A 21,567-nucleotide genomic window follows, 5' to 3' on the forward strand; every position below is an offset into this window, starting at 1 on the left:
TATTGTATCACTCAGCTCTTGAACTCTCCTTTTGTGCTCCTGGATCAGTTTATTTCTCTTTTTCTCAGCTTCCTCTTTTTCTATAATTGTGTCTTCTAATTCATCTACCCTCCTCTCTGCCTCTTCAATACGTGCATTGACCGCCTCCATTTTATTATGCATCTCATTTATAGCATTTTTTAATTCATCACAACTATTTTTAAGCTCCACAGTCTTTGTAGCAATAGTTTCTTTGATGTCTTCCATGCTTTTTCAAGCCCAGAGATTAATTTTATGACTATTGTTCTATATTCTTGTTCAGTTATGTTGCTTATATCTGTGTTGAGCAGTTCTTTAGTGTCATTTCTTCCTGGAATTTCTTTAGAGGAGAGTCCTTCTGTTTCATCATTTTGGTTAGCTTTCTGTCTCTTGTCAGTTTTAAAATCTTGTTATGCACACTGCACCTGAGAGTACTGCTGTATTCAAGAAGGCTCATTGACTGTCCAGAGCGTGTCTGTTCAGGAAGTGTTCTTTTAATGGTGTCTCTTCGTCTCTCTTGTGGAGACTTTGTTTATTTTATTTCCCTACTTGTAGTGGTGTTTGGGACTCTCCACCATGTGTACTTTGGCTTGTTTCTTGAGGTAGCCCTGGAAAAGAAGACAGACAGACAAACACACAGGGCACAAAAAACACAGAAACGCACAGACAAATCCAACAAACACTCAAACCAAAAGGGAAAAAGAAAAAGAAAAGCATTAAAAAAGAAAGGATAAAAAAGAGGAAGGAGGAAAAACAAATAACAAAAATAGAAATAGAATTATAAAAAATAAAAAAGAAGAAAAGAACAGGAAGAAGAAAAATTCCAAAAGACAAAGGACAGTCTAAAAGGATAAAACCAGAATTCCCAGCTACAAATAAAGAGCCGGGTGTATGCAGTGCTGATGGAAGAGCTTATACAAAGATAGAAATGACAGGGCAGGGAGGAAGCAAAATTGGAAGAGAAATGACCAGGATTTAAACAAACCAATGACCAGTGTGCCCAGTCCAACAAAGGGGAGGGATATGAATGAGACAAGGGAAAATATATCTGAATAGAAAGAATTGATCTGGAATTAATCATGGTAGTGCATCCGTGTTGGTCTTGCCCCAGGCTCTATACAAAAGTAAAAGCAGTTCTCTAGTGGGGATGGGCGTGGTTTGGTGTAGGCAGGTCTTAGCCTCCACTGCGTCCTGCAGGCTGCTCCCTGAGGTCCCTCCTTGGTGGTTGTGGGGAGAAAAATGGCAGCTCCCCTGTCCCTTCTGGAACCAAGCATTGCAAATCACTCTTTTGGGTTTGATCTCCCTGTTCTGTGGCTATAGCCAAGGTGGGCCCTGTCTATATCTGAAGCCCTGCCTTGTTTCCAAGTCTTAGTCCATGTGCTTTATTGATACCGCCTGAAATAAAATCACACTGGCTGGGCTGCTTCCCAGATGGGTATTCAGCGGGGAGAGCAGCAGAGTAGTTTCAGGCCAGGCTGCTTCCCAGTTGGGGATTGAACCAGGAGAGCAGTGGAGCAGTTTCTCCTGGCGCCACCTGGGACTGGGGCACCAAGCCCAAAGTCAGCACCACAGCTAAAAATAGGATCCCTCTCTGTCCCAAGCTGGGGTTTTCCTCTTCTCCATGATCAGTTCTATGAGCAGCTTCAGCCGCTCTTTCTCTTCTCCTCAACTCTCTGTGGCTCTCTACAAAGTGAGTTCGCTCCCCTCCCTCTGTATCTCCAGGTCCAGGCGATTTTTATCTTCCCCAGTTCGCACTCATGCACCTATAAGTTTGTCTCCTTAGTGGACTCTGTGTCTTTTTCTCCCAAACTCCTGCAATTCAGTGTCCTATAGCTTCAAGCCTTCTCTGTTTGACAGAGGGGGGTGAGCGAAATGTACAGAGCTCCCTACTTCTCTGCCATCTTGCCTCCCTCCCCCAATAATAAGATTCTTAATATCATATACCATAACTAATAGTTACCAACCCAGTCACAGTGGTGTAGAGAAGAACTACCCCTGAAGAAATAGCAAAGAATGGATTATCTCTGTAGACTTGCTTACTATCAAGGTAAAGACACAGACTAGTAAAGATGATTATTTTCAAATTTACCAATCATATAAATTACTCCATCTCCCATGGGCAGAGTGAATAAAGAGAGAAAAAGGTGAGTAAGTAAGGAGATTCAGAATCTTTCTCACAGAATAAGTCACCACACTTTGGTGTGGTACTTTATAAGTTCAGTTAATACTTATGATCGTTGGTTGAATGGAAAATTTATGGAAACAAGTTCATTCTTAAGAGTGGTGATTGTTAACCATATTTTACTGACACAAAAATTATATTTGCAAAGATTCTAATACTCATTAAGAATATTAGAAACTAGAACTATTTTGATATTCTTAAATTTGCTTTCACAATATTGTCAAACAGTCAAACTAGTTGAAAGATAAGGAAACCATTTTCAGTGCATCTGCTAAGCTATCTCAGACAATTTGATTTTTTTTAGGTAGTAAGTTCTGAAAACAGAAACTGTTGAAAGCTCTCTGACCTGAATTCATTTCACAGGATTTTATTCCCATCTGAAAGTGTGCCTGTGATTTATTCTCTGTCACTGCTGTATCTACACTAATGCACCATTATGCATAGCCGATGTTTCAGATGTATAACCATCACTCTTCCTAAAGCCAGAACTTTATGATTACGTCAGACATTGTCTGGCATAATCTATTTAGCTAGCTGAGCTTACCTCCACAGTTTCTGATGAATCTGGAATAATTACTTAAATATTTACTCTTCTATGTTTAAAATTTGCTAGAACAAAGAGATTATGCATGCAGAGTGTGCAGGGGGGGTTGAAGATAACAAATGATACATTGAAAACAGCCTAATGTGGCTTTACTGGAGTAGAAACAGTGGTAATAAATCACCTGCCAATGTTGATAATAAAGTACTGCATTGGCCTCCATCAGCCACAAGAGAAAGGTTAAATGTTATTTCTCACAATAACCCTGTGGTCTTCATAGATCACACCTCCAATATTAAATCTCATCATTATTTTCTATAGAAAACATTTGATCTTTATTCCTAATGGAACATTTTTATACATAACTACTTCACAAATATCTAATATCCTTGAAATACCTTCATTCATTTTATGGTTATTTTACTCTATAAAAGTATCTCTTCTCTTTAGTATAAAACTACTCTTATGTAATGGGTAGCTTTGGGAGGCTGAAATTCATTCTGGTCAACAGTAAGGGGCCTTTTTAATGGTTGGATTCATATGAACTCGGTGTTGGGATAGGTTGAAAATTGAAATATTATCCTTGAATAAGCTCAATGATTTATCTTCTAGTTTATTTATTCAATCAAATCTCAATTTTGCTCATATTGCAATCTAAATTACTCTTATATGAAGCATGAACCTCTTCTCTTGACCTATCTATATGACAATTATTTCCCTAATATGATTTCTGTAACAATTAATTATTATGGAGTGAGTTTCTAGTTATGTCAGTCTCAAAGGGAAGGCCTGAAATGTACTTAAGGACATGTACACAGGAGGCTTGTATTGATGAAGGTCTTGATGATATACGTACACATAAGCCTATATCTGTGAGGATATTAACATATACACACATAAACATGTTTGTGAAGATATTAATATATGGACACAGAGCTAAATGATAGCGGATGCTTCCACCTGTGGTCACAAATGAAATCACCCTAACTCTTCATGACCTCACCTTCACCCGTACCACTTCTGCTACCTTCTGCAGTATTGCCCATTCTTATTTTTAATGTGAAACTGGAAACCTGGTTATACTTTCCAAATAGTTTTCCAGCTGTCATGGCCATATGGTACCCTTCTTGTGCTTTCTCTGTTGAAGAGACCATTTTAAAGGAAACATCCTATCAGTGAACAAGAGAACACCAAGGTTCATTAAAAGAGTTTTATCTCCTGACATTCCCCACGCAACCTATCTTCAAGGTGTCAGAGCAGTCCTGGGTAATATGCAGAAGTAGAGAGAATGCCTTCCTGCATGACTCATTGCTGTGATTTGTTAACTGGGCACAGAAAGCAGTGTATCATGTGACCACTCACACATTCATTCCCATTCCCCAAAACAAGTAACGATTTTCTAGGCAACTCAACTCAAGATCTTGCTTTGAAAAGGCACATTTCTTGGCTAAAGCTATCTTATATTTATATGCGTTTTTAAGTCTTTTTTTAATGTTTATTTATTTTTTGAGATACAGAGACAGAGCATGAGAGGGAGAGGGGCAGAGAGAGAGGGAGACACAGAATCCGAAGCAGGTTCCAAGCTCTAAGCTATTAGCACAGGGCCCGATGTGGGACTCGAACCCATGAACTGCGAGATCATGACCTGAGTTGAAGTCGGATACTTAACTGACTGAGCCACCCAGGAGACTCTCATTTTTAAGTCTTTATACATAGTTGTTTTTTTTTTTTTTTTTTTTTTTTTTTTTTTTTAATCTTTTTTTTTTTTTTTTTTTTTTTTTTTTTTTTAAATCTGAACTTGGAACTGTAGAGTTGCTCAGAGAACCAAACTCAAGAAGATTCTTTGCTTTCCACTACAGGACTGTGAACAACTTAAGAGCTAATGCTGTTATCTTTCTTTCTCAAAGCTGTATTCCCAGAACAACTTTTGGCTAGAATAGGTTATATCCCCAGGGTCGTTCCTGGCAGAGGTCTTTGCTCCTATTTGTTTCCTGGACTGAAAATGGGAAGGATCAAATCCATCTTAGTACTTTCTGTATCTCCAGCATAGTCCTGGCAATGAAAAAATGAATACCCGAATAAATTAAGGACAATTGGATAGTTTTTCCAAGGTAGCTCAGTATATATAGAAAGATAATTCAATAGTCTACATCATATAAAACTAAAAATAATTTGTTATATTTGAAATTATGAACTTTCAAGTGTTTTCTTTGACCATCAAGTTTGGGAACACGTAGGATCAATTATCTGTTTTCAGGACAAAAGTACCTAAGTACCTCTTAATGCCTTAAAAATATAACAAGATATTTTTCCAGGATATTGAAACTAGAATTCATTTCTATAAAGAGATTGTCATTTTAGTTTTCTTTTTTGGTCTTTGCAGCAATCTCAAGCAGAGTCAGATATGGACAAATGGAAAAGATAATTCTCTATTTCTTATCTTGTATTTCCATTCAGTTCTCTTATAGTTGAAACCTACAACCAATCGCTTATCAATGCATGTGTATCTTTCTCTTAATATACCCATTTTATATGTTCCTCCATTATAATATTATTATTCTATAAATCACATATTTGGGTAATTTGGGAAGGTGAACTGTATGTACTACTACAATAGAATTCTGAAATCTGTGTATAGGTTTTGACATATCTCCAAAGAAGAGAAACTATAGATTAGTTCTGCTACTTAAAGGTGTTTGAACCCAAAAAGATTAAAGATTTAAACTAAATTCCAGATGTTCAGAATACACCATCCTCAGAATATCTTAAACCAATACTTTTCAAATCTAACACTCCTACTCTAAAACAGTATTTTCTTTCAGATTACTTAGAATGATTCTTAAGTTTCTCCATAACTAGGAATTTTTCTTTCTAGCCAGACATAATCTTAACACAAAAATATCATACAATTATCATGTTCAAATTTGTTTTCATATGTTGTGTAATTGGAAAAGCCCTACTAAGTACGCAATACAATGCAAAAATAAAAGACCCAAAATTACACATATCCTTATAAAATGCAATTAAGTAATACTCAATACTTTCCGTTAAAAAACATGTATTTAGGGGTGCCTGGTTGGCTCAGTCAGTTGTATCTGACTCTTGATTTCAGCTTAGGTCATGATCTCATGGTTCGTGAGATCAAGCCCCAAGATGGGCTCTGCTCTGACACTTTGGAGCCTGCTTGAGATTCTCTCTTTCCCTCACTCTTTGCCCCTCCCCCACTCATGTTCATTTACTCTCTCACAAAAATAAAAAAATAACTTAAAAAATAAAATTAAAAAGTATTTAAAAATAAAAATAGTCAAAATGGAAAGAAAAATACCTTCTGAGGTAAAAATGTAGATTATCTGTAAATTAATGGAAATTGAATAGGCTCCAGATACCTTAACATTGATAATAATAGTAATTATTTTTAACTTAATAACCTAATTTTTTAATAGTAAAGAAAAACATTTAAAACAAAGCTTTCAAAATTTGAGGAAAAATATTTTGAAACCAGAATTGTGTTCCCAGGTAAATTATGTCCACTATTGGGTAAAACAAAGATATTTTCAATTATAGAAAGACTTACCAATTTATCGCCCAAGAACCCTTACTACATCACAATAACAGAGCAGCTGCAGAAGAAGCAAAGTATGTATTTCTTAATTGGTGCCTAACAGATGATGCAGTTAACAAATTATTTTAAATGTTCCATGGGGGAGGGCCTGGGTGGCTTAGTCAGTTAAGCGTCTGACTTTCGCTTAGGTCATGATCTCGCGGTTCGTGGGTTCGAGCCCCACATCGGGCTCTGTGCTGACTGCCAGCTCAGAGCCTGGAGCCTGTTTCAGTCTGTGACTCCCTCTCTCTCTGACCCTCCCCTGATCACACTGTCTCTCTCTCTCTCTCCTAGAAATAAATAAAACATAAAAAAATTTAAATGTTCCATGGGAAAATTCTATATGGTTTCGTTTTTATTAAAATTTTGGTAACTGTTAATTTTATTTTAAAAGTAATATAGAATAACATAACTTATTTATATGTGCTAGGAAAACAAAATGTGGAAAATATGGTACTGAATAATGTTATTGCATAGATACATGAAAGAAACAAAACAGTAATGTATCATTTTATATACAAAATTATGCATATTTTTTCACAAGCTATTACATTTTTAGAAATCTATAAGGAAACAGAAATACCTCATTTTTAACATGTCTTTCACAATATATATAACCATATGTGTATACATAAAGGTATATATGTATATACAATTTTGAGAGAACATTTAAAGTCTACTCCTTTAATTTCAATTATATAATACAATTTTATCAACTATAGCCATCATGTTTTATATCAGATTCTCAGACCTTATTTATCTTTTTCTTTTTTTAAGAGAGAGAAAATGAGAGTGCTGGCAAAGGAGAGGGAGAGGAAAACGGAGAGAGGGAATCACAAGTAGATTCCACATCCAGCATGGAGTCTGAAGCAGGGCTTGATCTGATAGCTTGAGCTGAAATCAAGAGTCGGGTGCTTAACGAACTGAGCTTCTCAGGCACCCTTCAGAACTCAGTTATCTTATAACAGAAAGTTTGTACTCTTTACCAACCTTTCCCTGTCTCTTGATCCTGGCAATCAGCTTTCTACTCTCTACTTTCTCTGTTTCTATGAGTTTGACAACAACTTCTTCTTCCTCTTCCTCTCCTTCTTCCCCTTCTTCCCCTTCTCCTCCTCCTTCTTCCTCCTCCTCCTCCTCCTCTTCTTCTCCTTCTCCTTCTTCCTCTTCTCCTCCTTTTCCTCCTCCTCCTTCTCCCTTTTCTTCTTTCACATTGTACACATAAGTGATACCATGCAGTATGCAGTATCCATCTTTCTCTCTTTGAGTTATTTCACTTGGCATAATGCCCTTAGGATCCATTTGGGTTGTTGCAAATGGCAGAATTTCCATGTTTCTTATGGTTGAATAATATTCTAGTGTATATATATATATATATATATATACATATATATATACACACACACACATATATATATATAATCACATTTCCTTATACATTCATTTATTCATTCACAGATGATTTGTACCCATATCTTGACTATTGTCATTAATGTTTCAGTGAATGTGGAAGAAGAGACATATCTTCAATATTCTATTTTATATTTTCTTAAGTTTCATTTAAAGTCCAGTTAGTTAACCTACAGTGTATCAATTTCAGGTGTATGATATACACTGTCATACAACCTGGTGCCCATCACAACAAATGCCTCCTTAATCCCCATCATCCATTTCACCAATCTCTCCACAAACTCCCACCTTCCTTAGTAACCATCAATTTGTTGTCTATTGTTAAGAGTCTATTTCTTGGTTTGCATCTCTTTCTCTTTTTGTTTTCTCTTTGTTTTGTTCTGTTTCTTAAATTCCACCTATGAGTGAAATCATACAGCATTTGTCTTTTTCTGACTAATTACTTCACTTAGTATAATACTCTAGAGCTCCATCCATGTCACTGCAAATGAAAAGATTTCATTCTTTTTATGGCTGAGTAATATTCCATCATATATTTGAATTTTCTTCAGGTATATACTTGAAGTAGGGTACTGATGATACGCTAGTTCTTTCAGTTTTTCTGAGGAAGCTCTGTATTGTTTTCAATAGAAGTTATACCAATTTACATTCCCACCAACAGTGCATGAGGGTTCCCTTCTCTCTACATCTTTGCCAACAATTTTATCTTTTTTTTTCTTTTGGATAACTATTCTAATGGTGTTACCTCATTACGGTTTTGATTTGCATTAATAATTAATGATTACTTTTTAAGTACCTGCTGACCATTTGTATGTCATCTTTGCAAAAAATGTCTATTCAGTCCTTCTGCCCAATTTTAAATCAGATTTAGTTTTTTGTTTTTATTTTTGTTTGCTGTTGAGTTGTATGAGATCTTTATATATTTTGGATATTAACCCCTTATCAGATGTATGATTTGCAAATATTTTCTTCCACGTGTTAGATTGCTTTTTTATTTTGTTCATGGTTCCCCTTACTTTTAAGAAGTTTTTAGCTTGATGTAGCCCCACTTTGATTTTGATTTTGCCCCCATTGTTTTTAGTGTCAAATCCAAAAAAAGTAATTGTTAAAAATGATGTGAAAGATCTTTCCATCTGTTTCCTTCTAGGTGTTTTACAATTTCAGGTGTTAAAGTTAGGCATTTAAACTATTTTGAGCTGATTTTGGGCACTGTGTAAGATAAAGGTCCAGTTTAATTCTTTTCATGTGGTTGTTCAGTTCTCTTTATACTGTTTACTGAAGAGACTATCCCTTCCCTAATGTTTATTCTCACTCCTTTATCACAAATTAATTGACCATATATATATATATATATATATATATATATATATGTATGTATATGGGATTATTTCTGGGCTCTTGATTTTGTTTCATTGATCAGAGTATCTGTTTTTATGCCAGATGCCATAGTGTCTGTTTACTATAATTTTGTATCATAATTTTAAATCAAGACATGTGACGACTCTGGCTTTGTTTCTCTCAAGATTGTTTTGGCTATTTGGGATTGTTTGTGGTTCCAGATAAATTTTAAGATTTCTTTTCTAGTTCTGTGAAAAACTGTCATTTGGAGTTTTGATAGAGATTGCATTGAATCTGTAAATTGTTTTGATTTGTATGGATATTTTAACAATATTAATTCAGGGCATCTGGGTGGCTCAGTTGGTTAAGTGTCCAGCTTCGGCTTGGGTCATGATCTCAGTTTGTGAGTTCAAGCCCCGCGTCAGGCTCTGTGCTGACAGCTCAGAGCCTGGAACCTGCTTTGGATTCTGTGTCTCAGTCTCTCTCTGCCCCTCCCCCACTTGTGCTCTGTCTTTGTCTCTCAAAAATAAATAAATGTAAAAAAAATTAAAGAAAAAGACAGTGTTAATTCTTCTATGTGATATCTTACATTTATTTGTGTCTTCTCCAGTTTATTTTATCAATATCTTATAGAGTTCTGTATATAGATCTGTCAGTTCCTGGGTTATTTTAAATATTTTTCCCTTTCAATTTCTTTGTTAATGTTTACTATTTATTTATTTGTTTTATTTATTATTTAATATAGTTTATGGTCAAGTTAGCTAACATGCAGTGTATACAGTGTGCTCTTGGCTTTGAGAGCAGATTTCCATGATTCATCACTTACATACAACACCCAATGCTCATCCCAACAAGTGCCTTCCTCAATGCCCATCACCCATTTTCCCCACCCCACCTCCACATTAATCCTCAGTTTATTCTCTGTATTTAAGAGTCTCTTATGATTTGCCTCCCTCTCTGTTTGTAACTATTTTTTTCTTTTCATTCCCTCATGATCTTCTGTTAAGTTCCTCAACTTCCACATATGTGTGAAAACATATGATATCTTTCTTTCTCTGACTGACTATATCACTGAACATAAGACCCTCCAGCCCCATCCATGTTGTTGCAAATGGCAAGATTTTATTCTAATGTTTATAGCAGCACTATCAACAGTAACCAAATTATGGAAAGAGCCCAGATGTTCATCAACTGATGATGGTTAAAGATGTGGTATATTTATTCAATGGAATACCACTCAGACCTCTAAGTATTTTAGTTTTGATGAAATTTTATTTGAGGTTGTTTTCTTAATATCTACTTCTCAGAGTTCCTTGTTAGTGTATAAAAGCAAAACTAATTTTTGTATATTGATTTTGTGTCTTGCAACTTTATGAATTTGTTTGAGCTTTGTGTATGTGTGTGTGTGTGTATGTGTGTGTGTGTGTATGGTCTTTAGAAATATCCATATACAATACATATCATTTATTAAGAGAGAAATTTTACTTCTCCCTTTCCAATTTGGAGGACTTTTATTTATTTAATTTATTTATTTTGCCTATTACTCTGGCTAGGACTTCCAAAACTATGTTGAACAAAAGTGGGAGAGGTGGGTACCCTTGTCTTGTTCCTGATCTTAGAGAAGGTTTAAGCCTTTCACCATTGAATGTAATGTTAGTTATGAGCATATTGTATATCACCTTTTTATGTTGAGGTACATTCCCTCTTTATCCAGTTATTTGTGAATTTTTATCATTAAAGGATGTTGTGTTTTGTCAAATGCTTTTCCTGTATCTACTGATGTAATCATATGATTCTTATCATTTATTTTGTTGATGTAGTTTATCACATTGATTGATTTGTGGATGTTGAAACAACTTTGAAACCCTGGAATAAATTTTGCTTGATCCTGGTATATGATCCTTTTAATGTACTACTGAATTCAGTTTGTTATTATTTTGTTAAGAATTTTTGCAGTGATGCTTATGATGGATATTGGCTTATAATGTTCTTTATTTTTTTGTAGTGTTCTCATTTGGTTTTGATATAAGGGTAATGCTGGCCTTGTAAAATGAATTTGGAAGTATTTATATTTTCAGAACAGTTTGAGAAGGTTTGGCATTCATTATTTTTTGATGATTGATAGACTTTCTGATTCTGGGCTTTCCCATGGTAAGAGGATTTGATTACTTACTCAGTCTCTTTACTCATTATTATTCTGTTAACATTTTCTAATTCTTCTTGATTCAGTCTTGCTGGTTGTGTGTTTCTAGAAATGTATTCATTTCTTTAGGTTGTCTATTTGTATGTATATAATTTTTATAGTACTTTCTTATAATCTCTTATTTCTGTTATACCATTTCATTTAGACATATATATTACTTTAATTAATGAATATGACAACATATTTAATGAATTTACTGCTCATTGACATTGAGATTGTTTCCCTTTTTGCAAGAATGAAAATGATTTAATAAAAATCAGTGAACATTTACTATTGCATATATGGCATGTATTTTATTGAAAGTCAAATTTTTGGATTCATAGTTTATGTATTTTACTTTGAATAATTATTATATAACTTCCTTATAAATGTGTTAATATTTACCTTCCTGAAAATAGTTTGTTTTTCTCTTGCTTTTACCAAAAGTAGGATGACAATTTTGGACACAACACAATTTTATTTCAAGTATATTAGCTCAAAAAAATTTCCCAATAATGTAAAAATACATATTTACACACACACAATTATGTCCCAGTCTAAAAGCCATATAAACCATTCAAATGTCCTCAAAATATGTTCCATAAAGCATATTTTGCTAATATTGTCTTAAGTTTTCATACCTAACGCTCCTCAACTTTAGCCCATTTATAGTTTGAAAATTCACTATTTGACATAGATTAGGCTTTATGATCATTAAATTTTAAGATATTTGCAAACGTTCTATTCTTACCTTGCTCCAACTGACAGAAAGCCACATGGAGTTTAACCATGAGAAAAGCATCAGATTAATTTCAGTTAAAGAGACATTCTGCAAAGTTGTTGACCAGTACTCCTCAAAACTCAAGGCCATCAAAAACAAAGGAAGTCTGAGAAACTGTGGCAATCAAGAAGAGTCTAAGGAGAGGTGACAACTAAAAGCAATGTGGGATCCTGCATAGGATCTTCAAACAGAAAAAGGATATTAGTACAAGGGCACCTGCATGGCTTAGTAGGTAAAGCATCCAACTCTTGATCTCAGATCAGGTCATGATCTCACATTTTGTAGGATTGAGCCCCGCATCAGGCTCTGCACTGAGAGCATAAAGCCCGGTTGGGGTTCTGTTTCTCTCTCTCTCTCTCTTCCCATTCCCTCTCCTGTTCTCTCTCACTCTCTTATTAAATAAATAAATAAATAAATAAATAAATAAACAAACTAAAAGAAAACGGATATCAACACAAAGTAAGGAAATGTAAGTAAAATATGAATTTTAATTAATAATAATAGGTCAATATGGGCTTATTAGTTGTTTACAAAAAGTTTTGTTTATAAAATTTTTTATATTAATATAGTATATTAACAGTAGGGGAAATTGGGTGTAGGTCATTAGGAACCCTCTGTAACACCTTTGCTACTTACATAATCTATACTATGTTTTGTTTTATTCTCTGGAAATCTAAAATTCTTCTAAATAAAACATTTATTTAAAAAACAAAAAAATAGGGAAGTCTGAAACTACTTTCAGTGCACGTTTTGAGCATATCCTTATTTCTATGCCTCCAGAGTTCTCTCAAAACCCCCTGAAACCTCCGAGCCTGATAGGTGTGTGCCAGGGCTACTCTGTAGAATGCAGCGCTGTGCCTTTCGCTCCAACTCTGTGCATTATTTTGTAACACAGGTTCAAAAGCAGCTTTGCTTCTGCCCCAGATCCTGAAAAAAGACTTTTACAATTTTTTTTTTCCCGCTTTGGTCCTTGCGGGATGGAGAAGGATGCCACGTGAATAGGAAGGTGGCAAGGAAAGATTCTTCGACATACCCAGAAAAGAATGTACTCTGAAAGTACTTTGTCTTTCTGTACTGTATTTATAATCACAGATTTAAAATGAACCAAGTTTTATATAATATCAAAAAATCCAATATTAAGTATTAAGAAATAAAATAACAGCAATCATCTCTGCATGTGTTAACAATATGTACTTTTGATTTACATTTAAATCCATGACATTTGCCGGGTGTTTTCACTAAGAGAATAACAGACTTTTCATTAAATGGTTTGTCCTTTGAAAAACTGTACAGTAATCTTGAGGAGAAGATTTGTTTCTAAAAATAATTTAGGAATTCATAAAAGTCCATGAATCAAATAACAGCATCAAGTGAATTTACCATTTAAAAAAAATTTTTGCTGTCTACTTTTAAATGCCATATTTCACTTAGCAAAAACAATAATGCTTTTTAAATGATGAGAAAAGCTCAAATATTTTAGTATAATTTCATTTATTTTTATATGTTCAGCTTGCAATCAATTTTGTTTAACCTAAAACACAGGTGTTTTTCTCTTTGTAAAAAGAAACATTCTGACATGTAAATTTTTTAAAAATTTCTTTCATATTTTAAAAATGCAACAGAGCTTTAAATAGAAAATAAATGGCCAATTATTTAATACAGTGAAAAATTAGTTTGAGATTTCTATGCACATTTCTTCCTTTAGTCATAGATAACCATCATTATACTAGTAACAGCATATATGTGTGTGTGTGTGTGTCTGTGTGTACATGTGTATATACATGTGTACATGTGTATATACAGACACATCCAGACATGTAACATCTTGACTGGGTCACAGAGTACCTAGATATTTGGTCAGACATTATCATTATTCTGGATGTCTCTGAGATTGTTTTTAGATGAGATTAACATTTAAATTGTTACAGTGAATTAAATATATCTTTCTCCTTACTGTGGGTGGAACTCAACCAATTATTTGAAGCCCTGAATAGAACAAAAAGGTTGACCCTGCCCAAATAAGAAAGAAATCTTGTTGCATGACTTCTTTTAAGTTGTGACAGTGGCTTTTTCCTGCCTTTCCATTGAAACTGAAATGTCAGCTCTTCCTGAATCTTGAGCCTGCCAGACTTCAGACAGGATCTATAGTTTGGCTTTTTAGTTGGCCAGTTAACTCTGCAGATCTTGAGACTTGTCAGCCTCCATAAATTGTGAACCAATTCTTTATTATTAATTATTATTAATATCTCATATCTATAGAGACAGACAGAAAGAGATAGAGAAACCAGAGCCAATAGGCTGTACAAATAAAAATTTACTTACTCTGGAGAACCCTAATCAATAAGTACTGTATTTGATAATATTACTAGCCAGTAACTTTATGACATATAAGTAATTATTTAGGAAGCCATAGGTAATTAACAACTTTTTGGCTAAGAAAGGAAACCATGAAAATGGTATTGGATCTTTGATTTCAGGCAATCTGCATGAATTCTGGAAGTTCAAGATATCAGCTAAGGCTGATTATACAGAACCAGAAAAAAATATTCTAGCTAAAATTTGAAACATTTAGTATAAGAGTTTATATTTTAATTCTAAAAGCATGCTTGCAAGATCAGTTTATTTCCAGAAAGTTCCAATCATAAGATTCCCATCAATAGTTTTACACTATGGAAAATCAATTTTGGCCAAACTTTGGGAGAAATAGGAAAAGAATTTTGGTCAGCTGTCATGTTTATTGCAGAAGAAAGTATACATTGTGTCTAAAATAGTACAGTATCTCATAGAATAAGTTGTGTTTTTATGCCTAGAAACACACATCAACAGTATTTTACAATTGCCAAGCCCAGGGAGAACCACAACAGCAAATGAGGCATCCCAAAGGAAATTCCAACAGAACTTTGTGTGGAATATTTAGCTGTTGGGACTGTAAAAGGCTCATTGCAGTAGCAAGGAGCAAGCTAGAGTTTTGACCTTCAAGAGAAGCATCAGACACGCAAGGAACACTAATAATCTAGTTCATGTTCTTATCTGGCAAAAAAGTAAAAAATGAAAGTGAACTAGGTAGTACAAAGAAGGGAGAGTTTGGCTTTGTTTGGCAGGAATGGCCTTTCCTCAAACTTAAACATGGTGTAGAGACAGTCAATGTCTCTAGCTTGTTGGGGTGCTGTATTTACATGTTTTTTTTTTTTTTTATTACTGAAACTTCGTGTGATCCACTCAGGTTTCAATACATAGAAATACCATGAAGGATTATTTTTCCATTTTTTGAGTTATGACATTATGAATCTTTAAAACCTTTGTTCTGAATAGTTGAACTGAACTCTAATGAGCCTAACTATACATTTTTTTTTTATTCATCATATTTGTCTGTAGGAAACTCAGGTAGATCTTCAGTGGTTTGTAATAATGAGTTCCATGATTCTCCAAAGTTAGGAAATGGTGCACATTTCAAGAACATATAAGGGAAGAGTTATGCTTCTGACAAAATGTTTCTTTCAAGCCTTAGTGGTCATCCATGAACTCTCCGGTTCATTTTTCTTCTTACTTGCTAGTTGGCCTTGCTACTTGCCATCAATGTATTACATCTGCTCTTAAATCTGCTCATAAATATATATGATATATCTCATCATATAATTAGATGAGATAGAACTTAGTAAGTCCCATCTACTGGTTTTAGTATTCGAAACATTATAGACGGATTTTTCCAGAAAGTTTTGCTGTTTAATATAATTTTTAGGTTGGAAATGTTATCTTTATCATATTGGTGTTCTTTGAAATTCTGTGAGCATAAGAGGTATCTTTTAAAGATTTAGTTCTCCCCCAAAAAAGAGTCATTTTGATTGGATTCTTAGGTAAAAAAAAGTTTCTCATAACACAGAAATAATATTATCATTATGCTTCCCATGGAATTAGATTTAATTTTCTCTCTTCCACTCACTCACTAATTCAAAAATTGCTCCTGTTTAGTTATTTTCTGCCTGCCGACACATAGACTCTACTTAAATGCCCTCCAAAATGTGGCATCACGGAGCAGTTGAGGTAAGAAGCAGATAGTTGTCATCAACAACACAATGACAACAACAAAAACATTTAGGGAATGGCATATCTTTTTTTAAATTTTGCCTCTATCATCTTCTTTTCATAAATAAAACAATATTTTAATACCAAAACATGTAAGATACAACCTCAGAATTTTTCAAATTAAAGAATAAATTTTGACTATATAATGTTTATGTATCTTCCCTTTAATTCTCTGTGACTTGATGAAAACCTTATCATTAAATGATTTCCAAGATTCTACTGAAATCACTAGCTTAAAGAGAAACATTGACATTCAGAATCTTGACAGTCTCAGAGACATTGAAAATGAAAATACATTTGTGTTGTTCCTAGCAGTTCTTGTCCACCCTAAAACTAATCTGTTACATTTAAAGTGAAATGGCTCGGGGTCCCTGGGTGGCTTAGTCGGTTAAGCGTCCGACTTTCGCTTAGGTCATGATCTCACGGTTCGTGGGTTCGAGCCCCGCGTCGGGCTCTGTGCTGACTGCCAGCTCAGAGCCTGGAGTCTATTTCAGAGTCTGTGTTTCCCTCTCTTTCTGACCCTCCCCTGCTCACGCTGTCTCTCTCTCTCTCCTAGAAATAAACAAAACATTAAAAAAAATTTTTTTAAATAAAAATAAAAAAATAAAGTGAAATGGCTCAGTGGACTTTCATGGAACCAACTTATGGCCAAACCTCATCTATGGTTTTAATTAATGTTTCATGATTTCATATATACATAATGTAGTTTAAGATTGTCATCTGTAGTTGTTAAGGAATGGAAATGCAGGGTTTCTTGGAAAATATTTTCATAATTGCTATATTTTATAATAAGGATATACTTAAATATTCATTAATTTTTTTAATTAGACTTTTAAAATGAAATTATATCTTGATTGTCTTGAGATTTTGTGTGTATGTTTGTGTAATTTTGTAGTTACAATATGTCACATGGTTGATGTTCACTAAATACTATCTCATAATCTCTTCTGAACCTGATGCTTTAAATGATTTATTAGCAAGATTCCATTGTCTCTAATTAAATTAAATTCAGTACAGAGTGTTCATTGCATATATTTCATTTGAGTACATTGTTCAAATTAGGTTAGCCTGAAAATTTACTGTTTCAAACAGTATTCCATGAAAGGAAGTTGTCTCCACAAATATCTCATTGACATGTATATTCTTAATGAGCAAAGGACCTTCTTTCAGTTTTAGCAAATGAAGTTTGTAGTTTAGTACTATTTTAAATCATTAATAACTGGTTTTTACAATGAATTGAATTACAAGACGTGCTTCCTTTTAAGTGGATTTTTACTCTGTTTTTATATTGAACAGTGGTACTGGGAGTATTATAAGACTATGGCATCTATGCATGCGGTTATAATAATATAATTTCTTCAGTGAGCCAGAAGACACCTTACATAAAATAAAGAGTCATTACTGCTTACAAATAGTCACTTTTTATATATTATTATTAGAATGTCTGCCACTGAAAAATATGCATTAACTAAATAAATAACCAAACAAATAAATGGAGTATGCAATATTCAACCTTGAAAAATATCCATTTAGAGGTATATATATTCTTTCTGCCACACAAATGCGCTCTGAGTATTTTTAATTGGTATATAGACTTACTGTCTCAAATAATATAGTTAATAAGTTAATGCTTCTTAGATACTATGATGTGCTTCCTCACCCCCAGGTTCCTCAAACTTCCTGGAGTTTTGTTTGCTGAAAGGTCAAAACTGAGCTCATCTCTAGAAACTTCACTCCCCCAATATTATACTCATGTCATGGGAACAGTTAACTTCTAATGACTGATAAATTTGTACAAAGCCCCATCCCCCTTACCTCAAGTCATGATATATTTAAAGAATTATCCCAAATTTAGATTTTTCTGGGGGATAAACTGATTGTTTCAACCACATCGCAGTTCAACTTGCCTCTCTGCTCCATCCTACTTCTTTTACTGCATTATAAAATGGCAAGAAATATTGATAATAAATGATAAATAAGACATAGCTAATATAAGAAAAGCCTTGGTAGGACACATACGCTGGAGTGTGAGAAATAAATCCTAAGATGTTTCAAGGATTGGGAATAATGAATTTTTTAGAGATCCAAGTGTCCTTAAACACAAAAACAAATTATGACTCTTAAAATCTCCTATCATAAAGAAATAAGCACAATTCCTGGTAGATATCTTTGGTTTTGGAGGCAAAACATTCCACACTTCAGCATACTATTCTTACCCATTCACGGATTAATATGGAAAACTTCCATCTTTTAGTAGGTCCACATAAGGAATGACCCTGCAGCAAATTGAAACTGCAGTGCAAGTGGTCTTATTGCTTGGGCACTCCAGACTGGTAGATACTAAAGAATGAGAAATATCTGTGATAGAAAAGCATACATATACAACAGAGAATTAGACACTGGTCACAAAATAGAAGTTCCTGCTATTCAGCTGTAGGGGAAATACTGGCCATAGAATGTCAAATGGCCATGAGCCATACCAGCGTTTATGAGCTGGTTTTGTTGAGACCTACCAAATCATGTGGTATCATAGATCCTACTCCATGATGGAAGGAGTGTATTTGGAATTGGGTAGGGCCAGGTTTAGAGTTATAAGTAAATCGCATAAGTGGCTCAGACTTCTGGTCTATCTGCCATTGCTGCACGGACACCTGTTCTCAGCTCACCCTTATGGCTGCATGGGAGTCCATCATGGATGGCTAATGTTGAAGGTAAAAGGCCACAGAAAATATCAGTGTGTAGTCTTTTGGGTAAAAAATGAAAGTGGATTAATTTTATTGTGTAAAGGAGGCCTTAGTAAGTTCCATGAACTCCAGAGTATGAGAAATAAATACTCCAATGTTTCAGCACCACATCAATGAGGTTTTTAAGCTTCTAGTGGTCTGGGATATTCTGGTATGTCTCCTCAAACATAAAAACAAATTGTGGTGTCTCACGTTTCACACTCTAAGGGAAGCACCATGCCTAGCCGACTTCTTTGGTTCTGAAGAGGTAACCCTGAGTGATAAGGAAAAATTCTCTGAATGGGTAGAGCTTCAGGTATTGTGCCTCATCATTCACATTGTGCGATAAGAGACGTGTCCTTAGAAGAGAATATATATGAACTCATCAGCAGTGAATAATGACTCAGCTTGTTTATTAGGAGCCTGGAAGTGGAATGATTGGAAAATCAAGACAGGGAAGCTTAGGGTACAGTAGATGGATAACTAGGCACAAAGAGTGAAGATCTTTCTGTCACATTATAATACTGCGTTAATCAGGGCTTTCCAGAAAATAGATCCAATGGGATGTGTGTACACACACACATACACACACACACACACATATATATATGTATATGAAACAATTTATTTTAAGGAATTGGCTCACAGAATTATAGAGGATGGCAGGTCCAAACTTTGCAATATAGGCCAGCAGGCTGAAGACCAGGGGAAAACCAATGTTCCACTTCATAACAAAGGTCATCTACTGGTGGAATTCCCTTTTTCTCTGGGTAGGTCTGCCTTTTGTTTTAATCAGACCTTCAAATGATTGTATGGTGCAAACTCACATTAGAGGGGGCAATATAATTTACTCAAAGTTTATTAATTTAAATGTTAATCTCATTGAAAAACACCCTTACAGAAACATCCAGAATAATATCTGGTCACAAATCTGGGTACTGTCACCTAGCCAAATTGACACATAAAAATTAACTATCAGTTACAAATAACTACCAGACATATCCACCATGAGAGATTCACTAGACAGCAAACTAGAAAGAATGCTTCAGCCAGTGAATGTTCAGCCTATTTTAGCAGGTCTTTCATAGATAACAGAGTGGGTGCATGAATAGCTTGAGATTCTGCTCACCAAAGCTGACCTAGTTACTGCTATTGCTAATTGTTTGTCTTGCTTAAAACACCATACATACATTGAAAAGACTAACCAGACACTTAATGTCATGTTGACTACAGAGATCCACTTATATCCTGGAGGAGACAATAATTCACTGTGGCTAAAATCAACCTATTCCTTGCATAGAATTGCCTTTCCTTCCCATAGAGCCTCAGTTTGTGCTGATTCTGGGGTTTACAAAGTGTTTAAATGACCAACACAATACTCAACATAGCATCATATTGTAACAAGGAAATCAAGAGCAAAGAATATTCAGGAGTAGAAAAATAGAGGTACATGTGGGGAATGAGGCTGGAGAAAATACCCGGTTCAGATCGCATTCCATTCTTCAGGAACAGTGTACACATTAAGTCAAGGTCTTTGTATGATGACACTTTCAGGTGGAATAAATGGGCTTCAGAAGCCAGAAATAGGGTGGCTCTGCTTACCATTACTCCCAATGATTCACTTGAGGAAGGTATTCTTCTCATCCTCACCCCTCTAATCTCTTCAGATCTGCAAGTCTAGGTTCCCCATGGGGGTACACTGCTACCAGCGTCCACAGTCAGAGTTTCTTTAAATGTTAATCTATAGCTCTCATATTATATCAGTTTCCTAATGTTATAGGCCAAAGGAGAAGTAAGGAGTTACTATCCTGGCTAAGGAAATTAATTTGATCATCACAAGGATCTAGGGCTGCTATTTAGTGATGGGTTAAAAGAAAAATATGTTTGACATTGGTCACATGTTGGAACTCCTTTGCCTGATTTTTAAAAAAATAATTTTATTGAGATGTAATTCACATACCATGCAATTCACCCATTTAAACTCCATAATTTAATGGTTTGGATATATTACATTGCTTATATTTTATATTGGGATAGAACATGTAACATAAAATTTGCCATTTTAACTATTTAGATTAAATTCTGTGTTATTCACAATGTCACGAAGTCTTACCACTGTTTCAAAAATTTTTTGATCGCCCTCCATGAAACTCAATTAACCAGTAACTTCTACTCGTGCTTCCCCTCATACCCTTTCGACATATTTAATCTACTTTCTACCAATATAAATGGGCCTGAATAGTTCAAATAATCAGAATCATACAATGTTTATCTTTTATTTTTGTCTGGCTTGTTTTACTTAGCATAATATTCTCAAGGTTTATCTATGTTGTAGCATCCCTTTCAATGGTTTGGTAACATTCAATTGTATGCATACACTGCATTCTGTTTATCCATTAATCAGTTAAAAGACACTTGTGATGTTTCCGCCTTTTGTCTATTATGAATAATGCTGTAATTAACATTGGTATACAAATATCTGAGTCTCTGCTTTCAATTATTTTTATATCTACCAAAGAAATTTGCCATATGGTAATTCTATGTTTAGTTTGCTGAGGTTATTACCAACTGACTAATATCTCTTAACCAGTGAAAGTGATCGTTAAAGTTGAGGGAAGTCTAGAACGGACAGTAGAGGAGAAGACTATAAGTATCATTTGTGGCTTTAAGACAGTGGAAGCCAGGGGAGAAAGCCTGTATTAGTCTCAATG

This window comes from Hyaena hyaena, unplaced genomic scaffold (assembly GCF_003009895.1).
Source record: "Hyaena hyaena isolate Hyena2069 unplaced genomic scaffold, ASM300989v1 scaffold_1866, whole genome shotgun sequence".
NCBI classification, from domain to species: Eukaryota; Metazoa; Chordata; class Mammalia; order Carnivora; family Hyaenidae; genus Hyaena; species Hyaena hyaena.